Source organism: Impatiens glandulifera, chromosome 1 (assembly GCF_907164915.1).
Source record: "Impatiens glandulifera chromosome 1, dImpGla2.1, whole genome shotgun sequence".
NCBI lineage: Eukaryota > Viridiplantae > Streptophyta > Magnoliopsida > Ericales > Balsaminaceae > Impatiens > Impatiens glandulifera.
This window is the reverse complement of record NC_061862.1, coordinates 79951225-79963169: the sequence shown is the minus strand read 5'-3', so window position 1 is coordinate 79963169 and position 11945 is coordinate 79951225.

Genomic DNA, 11945 nt, shown 5'->3' with positions numbered 1-11945 from the left:
GAGTAAATGTATAACTTATAAAAATACTTCATCTCATTAAAATATTCCCGATAGATTTTGTTCCATTAATCTTCTGTACAACATATTAATCGGTTATATTTTACATTTTTGTAATACTTGTCTTCACTGTATAATTTTTTTATACTTACACTAGATCAAGAAATGTATTGATTTTGTTTTTGGATTTTCCCTCTATTGAGTCCAAGACAGGAATGATGCATTATCATCTCCCTCAAAATCTGTTTTGTGCTCTTAACATCATTATCCCACAAGATAAACTAAATAATATCATAATCAATAACGAATATATAAGTTTAAAGGACAAGGAAGAAAATCAAACTATATCATTTCTAAAACATTCTCCATTTAAATATACATCACTTTTGGCACATACAATATAGAACTATTTTTATTTGTCATCTAATCCATTTCTTGCTCCTAACTTACACATGCCCCGAAATCCTTTATTTGGGCATAGACCTTAATACTTACTAAGCTCATTTTCGGAAGCAAACGAAATTCCAACAATGGGGATTTGAACATCAGGAGGGGATGAGAATGGTTTATCCATTAAATTGAAGAATAAGAAAGAAAACATCAAATATTTCTACATTTCTTATTTCAGTTTAATACAACATGATATTCTAGTTTAATAAAATGAAATTTCAATTTAAGAAACATGACATTTCAATTTAATACAACATGACATTCCAGTTTAATACAACATAACAACGTAATTTAATAAACATGACAACGATGTTATGAGAAAATGACATAAGTGTATCAAGCAAGTCCTTACTACGAATTCCTTGTAACATTTTGTATTCTTTAAAATGAAACTTACAAACTTACGAAAACAATTCAATACGTTCAATGCAAGACAATTGAACATAAAGATTGTCAATTTCTAAATTAAATGTTTCTACGTTTCTTATTTCAGTTTAATACTGTTGGAATTAATTAAAATAATTTCATAATAAACTTAAATCATAAACTATAATACCCTAAATTTTCATTTTTATTCCTGAGATATGAAAGACAAAAGCGAAATATATATACCAGGATCCTTAGACATGATTAGATGAGATGGTCTTCCAAAAGGGCAGAAATCATTTAGCCTTATTTCTCCGATGATGGGGATTCAGAGAGAGAGAGAGAGAAAGAGAGCGTGTGATAAAATTAAGTTCGTTCTTATTTTTTTATCAACCAACCTCCCTTTTATAATTTCTTCTGCCTTTTGGGGACCATAATCGTCATAACTGCCTCATTACACTAATTTCTAATTTGGCCCCTCATCAAATTAGAAATACCGCAAGGTATCCACAATTTAACATTCATAACAATAACGTCCTTAAGTCAAATCTCAAACATCCTTAGATCACATAATATTGACTTATTAGAATCAATGACCATATATATCCATTTAAATATATAAATGTCCCTTTAAATTCTAACAATCTCCCACTGGACATATATATTTAAAAAATGAATAATATATCCTTATTGTGCACAGTATTGTCATCGATTTCAAGAATATTAACAATCTCGTTCATTAATCATATTAACAAGGATCAAAGCGGTCTTCGTTGTATCAATCACAACTAAACCTTCAATGGTCACATATATCAATATGACTAAATGACATAGATTAATCATGAATTTGTGGCATGAAAAATTACATGCAAGGTGATCTATCCATGTCAATTTTTAAATGGTCCTACCTAAACTTTAGTGAGATCAAACTTTAACTTTATTGTACAAAATGCAATAAACCGTACAATACTTTATCTGATCAGAAACTGAATTACATAAATATCCATAAAACAAACTGAAAGACAACTGAATTTACAAACTCTCACTTAACCTAAAGATCATCCATCTCTAAAAACACCAATGTTAGTAGTGTGTTCATGAAAGGTATTAGGCGGCAGACCCTTTGTCAAGGGATCAACTATCATGGAGTTTGTACCTAAGTATTCTATAGAAATTTGACCACTTTGTACCATTTCCTTCACAACTAGGAACTTTATATCGATATGTTTTTACTTAGTCGAGCTCCTATTGTTATTCGAATATAACAGAACTGAATTATTGTCACAAAATAACCTAAGGGGACTTTCAATCCCTTTCAAAATACGTAGCTCAGTGACAAAGTTCTTTAGCCATATTGCTTTATTTTATGCCTCATAACATGCTACAAACTCTTCTTCCATGGTGGAGGAAGCTGTAAGTCCCTGTTTGGAGCACTTCCAAGAGATCGCTCCACCACCCAACAAGAATACATAGCTCGAAGTGGATCTTAAACTATCTTGGCATTCCGCAAAATTAGAGTCAGAATACCCAATGATCTCAAGATCATCCGACCTCCGATATGTGAGCATGTAACTTTTAGTTCTCTTTAGATATCTCATAACCCTTTTAGCTACCTTCTAGTGATCCAAACTTGGGTTGCTCAAATATGTTCCTAATACGCCAACTTTGTACGCAATATCTGGACGCGTACAAACTTGAGCATACATTAGACTTCCAACTGTCGAAGCATATGGAATCTTTTGCATTTCTTGAATTTCCAAATTTCCTTTGGGCATTGTTGAAGACTAAATTTGTTTCCCTTAGCGATCGGGGTATTTCCTAATTTACAATCTTGCATGCCATATCTTTTAAGTACTTTATCGATATAGCTCATCTATGACAATCCAAGAATTTCTCGAGAACGATCTCGATGTATTTGGATCCTTAATACAAATGAGGCCTCACCAAGATCTTTCATCTCGAAATTTCTCGACAGAAAAATCTTAGTTTTGTGCAATAAGCCTATATCATTTGAGGCAAGCAAAATGTCATCAACATATAAAATTAGATATATATGTTTACTCCCACTGAATTTGTGATACACACAATCATCAATTAAATTCCCTTCAAAACCAAATGATAGAATTACCTCATAAAATTTATGGTACCACTTAAAGACGCTTGTTTGAGCCCATAGATAGATTTCTTTAATTTTAAAACCATATTCCTTGAATCTCCTAACACAAAGTTTTCTGGTTGCAATGAGAAAGCAATGAAATAAGCTGGAAAATAGAAAGCAATGAGAAGTTTATTACAGGAAAGGCATGGGAAATTGTTAGAACAAGAGGACAAGAGGTAGATTGGCATAATGTGGTATGGTCTCCAAAGATTATTCCTCGTCACCAATTTATTCTCTGGTTGGTATACAGGAAAAGGTTGACAACAAAAGACAATTCGAAAATATATAAACATTCCTGATATCAACTGTGTCCTATGTTCGGGAGTTGAGGAAAGCATAAACCATTTATTTGGGGAATGCTCTTTTGTAATACAAATCTGGAGGATGTATGCTGCAAACATGAACATCATCAACTTTCCAAGAATATGGGAAGAAATCCAAGAGTGGATGAAGAATAAAGCAAAAGGAAGATCCTTCTATGTAAGTATGTTGAAATGCTACTTTGGAGCAGTAATCTACAATATCTGGAAAGAAAGAAATTCAAGAACTCACAGTGGAAGAAGTAGAACCGCTGAAGATATTTGGAGAGATATAACTTCAGATGTAAATGCACTCATTCAATCCTGGAGAGGAATCGAAAGGAATGAAGAGAATAGAAAGCTCTGCCATATATGGGATATTTCGTTTGAGAAGGTCACAAGTAGAATAAAAGTAAAAACGCTGTAGGCGCTAATTGATTATTGTTATTGTCTGTAATTCAATTATTGTTTCATTGTCAAATCTAGAAATTGTCTAGATCTGATCTTAAACTTTTGTATTTTTTCCCTCTTTTGGGTTTTTTTAATGAAATGGCACTAAGCTGTTTTCCAAAAAAAAAAAAAAAAAGTTTTCTGGTTGCACCATATAAATTGTTTCATCAATTTCTCCATTGAGAAATGTTGTCTTTACATCCATCTGATTTAGCTTCATATCAAAATGTGCAACAAGTGGCATGATTGTTCTAAAAGAGTCTTTAGTTGAAACCGGAGAAAAAGTCTCTTTATAATCAATCCCGTATTTTTTAGTAAAACCTTTAGCCATAAGACGTGCTTTATACTTTTCCACATTACCTTTAGAATCTCGTTTGGTTTTAAAAATCCATTTACAACCAATAAGCTTCACCTCTTCTAGTAATGGGACAAGTTCCCAAACTTTATTGTCTTGCATAGATTTATACTCTTCATTTATTGTATCAATACACTTTGCTGAATTAGAACTATCTATGGATTGATGAAAGTTTATTGGATCATCTTCCATAATGTCAAGATTATCCTCATGTTCTTGAAGAAATACATATTCATCCGACATAATACTTCTCCTTACTCTTGTGGATCGCCGTAATGGCACTTGTTCCTCAATAATACTTTCTTCTTGAGGTTGTTGAGTTTGTACCTCTGGGAGATCAACATTATCTTGATTTTCTGGAATTATTCCAATATTATCAATGATCAGATGAGAATCTTGATCATTATCCATACAAATCGGAATATGAGTCAACTTCTTGTTAACCAAATTAGAAGTTGACTCTTCCTCAAAGATAAAATCCTTTATTTGATTCTTCACCCCAAACTCAACATCCTCAAAGAATACAGTTGTTCCTGTCTCGAAAATTGACTTTAAGTTGGGATCATAAAATTTATAGCCCCTTGATCGTTCATAATAGCCAATAAAGTAACTACTAACTGTTTTGGGGTCCAATTTATCCATATGGGACTTATAAGGCTTTGCCTCTACTGGATATCTCCAAACATGAAAATGTTTTAGACTGGGTTTCGCCCTGACCAAAGCTCATAAGGGGATTTAGTAGTTGCTTTTGTTGGCACTCTATTCAAAATGTATGTTGCAGTCTTTAGTGCTTCACCCTAGAGTAACTTTGGTAAGGATGAATGGATAACCATACTCCTCACCATATCCTGTAAAGTACGGTTTCGTCTTTCTTCTACACCATTCATGCTTGGAGAGCCCAGCATGGTGTACTAAGGAACGATACCACACTCCTCTAGGTATTTAGCGAAAGGCCCTGAATGTTTTTCACCTGAACCGTCATACCAACTGTAGTATTCACCACCACGATCGGATTTAACTTTCTTTATCTTTCTGTTGAGTTGATTTTCAACTTCAACCTTAAATGACTTGAACACATCCAATGTTTGAGTCATTTCTTGAATAAGAAAATTGTGTGCATATCTAGAGAAATCGTCTATGAATGATACGAAATATCGCTGACCATTTCAAGACGGAGTCGGAAACGGCCCACAAACATCCGTATGTATCAACTCAAGTATTTCTGTAGCTCTATATGCATTCAATTTTTTTATCTTTGGTTTGTTTTCCTTTAATACATTCAATACAGACATTAAAGTCCGTAAAATCAATGGAATTTAGAATCCCATCTGACACAAGACGTTCAACTCTATTTCTAGAGATGTGACCTAAGCGTTTGTGTCATAATGTACCCAAATTATTATTATTTAGCTTTCGTTTAGTACCTCTTGATTCCACATTCAGGGTTTCATTATATAAAGTAATTGTATCAAGTAAATAAAGATTGTCATAATGTATTAATGAATCGGTTTCAACATCCTAAGTACCAATAAATAAATTAAATTAATTATTTCCAAACAAACTAGAATAACCATGTTTGTCCAAATAACGAATAGAAACCAAATTTCGTTTAAACGAATGTACAATAAAAGTACCCTTTAAGTCCAAATAGAAACCAGAACTAAGCAACAATCTAAAGTGTCCAATTGCTTCAACTTCTACCGATTTTCCATCGCCCACAAAGATACGTCTTTCAGCATCACTTGGCTTTCTGTAGCTCTGGCAACCCTGTATTGAAATACTGATGTTAGTAGTAGCACCGGAGTCTAACCACCAAGTATTTCCAAGTACTGCTGCTAAATTAACATCAGAACAAACTAGATTACGAAATATACCTTTCTTTTTGCGCCATGCACGATATTTAGTACAATCCTTCTTTAGATGTTCAACCTTATTGCAAGAGAAACAATCATTGTTAACCTTTTTCTTTACATTTGGACCCTGAGCAGCATCAACATTCTTCCTTTTCTTACCCTTATCCCTAGAGGTGCTTTCCAGATGAGCACATTCTGTCCTTTCTTGCTTTAATCTCTCTTCCTCTTGAACACAATGAGAAACTAGTTCATTCAAGTTCCACGTTTCTTTCTGACAGTTAAAACTGACCTTAAAGTGGTTGAATTGAACTAGAAGAGAAATCAGAATGAGATGCACAAGTAAATCCTCATGCAAATCAAGTTTTAGTGACTTAAGTTTTGACACAAGATTAAACATCTCTATGATGTACTCCCTTATATTACCATTGCTCTTATACTTCATTGAAATAAAGCTCTTAAGAATAGTGTTTGTTTCAGCCTTATCGCTTTTAACAAAGCGCTTTTCAATTTCTGCAAGGTAATCTTTAACATTGGTGGTGTCTTCAGACACATCACCCCTGAACACCTCCGGAATTGCACGCTTTATGATCATAAGACTCATGCGGTTAAAGCGTTCCAATTTCTCAAATTTAGCATTCTCTTCAGGAGAGCTAATAACCGTAATAGTAGTGGGTTGCTTTGTCCGTATCGCAAGGTCCATGTCCATGCAACTGAGAACTATCTGAATCTTCTCCTTCCAATCCTTAAAGTTAGAGCCATTAAAGACTGAGACTGAACTTAAGTTAGCATTAATATTTGCAACATTAACTGAAAACATAATTTAAACTGTAACTAACATGCTCAATTCTTTAATTTTCAATCAAATTTAAAATAATCAGCAAATTCCATCCAAAATATCTAGTGCACCATTAAATTCAAGTCTTTGGATAATGAAATTTAACTGCTAGTGATATTTTATTGCAATAATCAAACACTAACAATAATGCAATAATGCATGACAAATAATAAACTTTTCGTTGGAATGATTTGATATTCTCATGTAAAAATCTTTATAATTATTATGTGTTATTATCACAGGTAATTGTGAACTTCGGTCAACTAGTAACCTTCTTTTGGGCCAATTATTTAGTCACATTAAAATTCACCATAACAAACATTCAAAATTCGAACTTAAACAAACTAAATTAGAGAGGTCATAATTTAAATAAAGAACAAGTTGAATTATTTAATAAGATTAAAACTTAAATAAAATTAAAAGAGTTTGACTCTTTCTTATATTAATTTAAGTAATAAATAAATAATAATATTATTTAGAAACTTAACTGTGTTAAAATAATATCAAAATTTTATTTTTCTTAAAATTTTATTTTTTTTATAAAATTATTAAATAATATTATTTCTTAAAAATTCCTAAATTGAATAATATTATTTTATCCGAATATTATTTCTTAAAAAATTCTTAAGTAAAAATATTATTTTCTAATCAAATAATTATATAATATTATTTACTAATGATTCTCAATAATAATATTATTTCCCAAAAATAAAATATTTTACCGAATTTTCTTTTAATAAAAGATAATAAAATAAAATAATTTTATTTAAAATAGGAATTGAAATAATATTATTTCCAAAAAAAAAATATTCATCATACATTTCAACTTACGGTTTTCATGATTGCAGAACTTCAATTTGGTTTACCAATTAGGGTTTCTCTGTATAACAAGCTTCAAAATTATGAAACCGATGATTTATTTTTCCCTAAATTCATGACAAGAACAAGTCTCCTCCCTAAATTCATGTATAAGAATAAGTCTTTCTAATTCAAGAAAAAATTGGGCTTTGATACCAACAATTGTTGGAATTAATTAAAATAATTCTATAATAAACTTAAATCATAAACTATAACACCCTATATCTTCATTCTTGTTCCATTCTTGTTCCTGAGATATGAAAGACAAAAGTGGAATATATATTTCTTGATCCTTAGACATGATTAGATGATGGAGATTCAGATTCAGAGAGAGAGAGAGTGTGTGATAAAAATAAGTTCGTTCTTATTTTTTTATCAATGAACCTCCTTTTTATAATTTCTTCTGTCTTTGGGGACCATAACCGTCATAACTGCCTCATTACGCTAATTTCTAATTTGGCCCCTCATCAAATTAGAAATACCGCAAGGTATCCACAATTTAACATTCATAACAATAACGTCCTTAAGTCAAATCTCAAACATCTTTAGATCACATAATATTAACTTATTATAATCAATGACCATGTATATCCATTTAAATATATAAATGTCCCTTTAAATTCTAACAAATACATCATGACGACAACGTAGTTTAATAAACATGACAACGTTGTTTTAAAAACATGACAATACTATTTTGAAAATATGACATTTCAGTTTAAGAAACATGAAATGCACGTTTCAAGTTTAAGCAACCTAACAACTTACAGAAACACTTTCAAAACGTTTCCAAAAAGACATCTAATATTTCTAACACAGAGATTGTCAATTTTTAAATCAAATGTATAGGTTTTTAAAATTTTTGAACAACAAATGATTAGATTCTGACAAACCTATTAACTTTAAGTTTGTAACGATTTTGTTTTGTTGATTCTTCAGGAATGGTTAATTCGAAAGAGTTTGCATTTGGGATATTCAACGCTTTAGTGAGACGAAGACGTTAGAAGCTGAATAAGATCCACAAAGATGAACTCTATGATTTAAATTTTTTTTACTAGAGCTTTGACGCTCGCCTTCAGATCTTCTTTGATATGAGAGTCTTAAAAGTTCGTAAGTACTTGAGAAGAATCAACATTTCTTACCATCTTTGAAGCGAACAAAGCCTGAACTTTCGATCGAGATTGAAGAATGGAGAACGTGGAATGGAAATCGCAGGTGGCGGACGGGAAGGGGCAAGGTTTGAAAGTATGGAGGCGTAATTAGTTTTGAGAGGCGTAATGGGGCGCGCTACTAATTTTTTTTAAAAAAAAATAATTCCATTGTGACACGTGGAGAATCGTTGGGAGTCACTCATTCTATCCTTTTTCAAATATTTTTTTATCAAAACTATCATATTTTATTTACCTTTAGTACCAATAATATTTCAATTACCCCAAAGTTTAGATACAAGATGACAAAATAAATTTTGTAGTCTAAGTAAAAAAAAATTATATATATAAATATATAAGTAATATAAAATTATATATATTCAGGAACGGACCCATGATTTTAACTTAGGGTGGGATTGAATTTAATGTAATAAATAATATAAATATATGTGTTTTCTTTTTCCCGATCTTGTTCAATAGAATTATAAGATGAATTAAGTTTGTTGTTAAAAGAAAAAATTTGAAGACTTTCACTATATTAATTTTGGATAGTAGAGGCTGCATATGAAGAACTTTCACTAGTTTGACGACTTTTTTTTTTAAAGAATGAAGATATCAATGTATTTCCTTTCTTTGCAGCAGATTCATGTTCCATTTTTTATATACATATACACATTTTCAAGATAAAATATTTTATCAAACAATTATAATGTAAGATCAAAAAACATTAAAAAAATCCAAGTAAATATTTAATCGAATAGTTAAAGATTTAGAGTACAATGAAAAAGTAAAAAAAAATATACTAACATGATAAATTCTCAAAATTCTATAATAAATCAAACATACATAAATCAATTATAAATATAATATATATACTTAAATTGACGATTATATCAATTAAAAATATGAGAATTAGAAAAAAAATATTTTAAAAAATGAATTTTACCTCTAAGATAATAAGTTTGTTTGTAAACGAGTTGTGGAGGATATCTATATATATATAATGATGCTTAATTTTTAAAGTGTCCAAATTGCCGGGTCAAGAGTTGTGGTTAATTTGGATACTTGGGTCGGATTGTAGGTTGACCCGCCCATAAACTTAAAACGGTTAAAAATAAAATTAAAAATGCTAGAGGTATGTTTCGAACTTGCAATCTAACAAAACAAGTACAACCCTTTAACCAACTAGGCTATTAAAACTTTATATTTTAAATTCAACACCAAATTTGACGAATGCGGGACGTTATAACATTAATATAAGTTCAACTTTTTAACTAACTAATATATATAACGATGCTTAATTTTTAAAGTGTACGAATTGCCGGGTCGATAGTTGTTTTTAATTTAGATACTTTGGTCGGATTGTAGGTTGACCCGCCCATAAACTTAAAACAGTTAAAAATAAAATTAAAAAATCTAGAGGTATGTTTCGAACTTGCAACTTAACAAAACAAATACAACCCTTTAACTAACTAGGCTATTAAGACATTATATTTTAAATTCAACACCAAATTTGATGAACGCGGGACGTTTTAACATTAATATAAGTTCAACTTTTTAACTAACTAATCTATATATATAATGATGCTTAATTTTTAAAGTGTCCGGATTGCTGGGTCGAGAGCCGTGGTTAATTTGAATATTTGGGTCGGATTGTGGGTTGACACGCCCATAAACTTAAAACGGTTAAAAATAAAATTTAAAATGCTAGAGGTATGTTTCGAACTTTCAACCTAACAAAACAAGTACAACCCTTTAACCAACTAAACTACTAAGACTTTATATTTTAAATTCAACACCAAATTTGATGAACGCGGAACGTTTTAACATTAATATAAGTTCAAATTTTTAACTAACTAATCTATATATATAATGATGCTTTATTTTTAAAGTGTCCGGATTGCCGGGTCGAGAGCTATGGTTAATTTGGATACTTGGGTCGTATTGTGGGTTGACCCGCCATAAACTTAAAACGGTTAAAAATAAAATTAAAAATGCTAGAGGTATGTTTCGAACTTTCAACCTAACAAAATAAGTACAACTCTGTAACCAACTAAACTACTAAAACTTTATATTTTAAATTCAACACCAAATTTGATGAACGCGGGATGTTTAACATTAATATAAGTTCAACTTTTTAAGTAACTAATCTATATCTATATAATGATGCTTAATTTTTAAAATGTCTGGATTGCCGACTTTATATTTTAAATTTAACTCCAAATTTGATGAACGCGGGACGTTTTAACATTAATATAAGTTAAACTTTTTAACTAACTAATCTATAATTTTGAAAGTGTCCGGTTTGCTGGGTCGAGAGCTGTGGTTAATTTGGATATTTGGGTCAATTGTGGGTTGACCCACCAATAAATTTAAAACGGTTAAAAATAAAATTAAAAATGCTCTAGGTATGTTTCGAACTTTCAACCTAACAAAACAAGTACAACCCTTTAACCAACTAAACTACTAAGACTTTATATTTTAAATTCAACACCAAATTTGATGAACGCGGAACGTTTTAACATTAATATAAGTTCAACTTTTTAACTAACTAATCTATATATATAATGATGCTTAATTTTTAAAGTGTCCGGATTGTCGGGTCGAGAACTGTGGTTAATTTGGATATTTTGGTCGGATTGTGGATTAACCTAACAAAAAAAGTACAACCCTTTAACCAACTAGGCTACTAAGACTTTATAATTTAAATTCAACACTAAATTTGATGAACGCGGGACATTTTAACATTAATATAAGTTCATCTTTTTAACTAACTAATATATATATATATATATATTATATATATATATATATATATATAATGATGCTGAATAAATGGATACTTGGGTCGAGTTGTGGATTGTGGATTGACCCACCCATAAACTTAAAACGGTTAAAAATAAAATTAAAAATGTTATCCGTAATTTTTTTTCACAGTTTTTTATATTATTACTCGTGCAAATGCACAGACTAAATACTAGTTAAAAAGAAAATCAATAGTAAAATTATGAATGAATAAGAATATATATAGATGATGAATTTTTAATATAATATAATATAATATAATATAATAAGAAAAATCAATAATTAAGTTTCTTTTTTTAGAACTGCATGTCTTTCTAAAAACTAATAAAAGAATCATAACTAACTCTAAGAACATTAATTTATCTATAGTA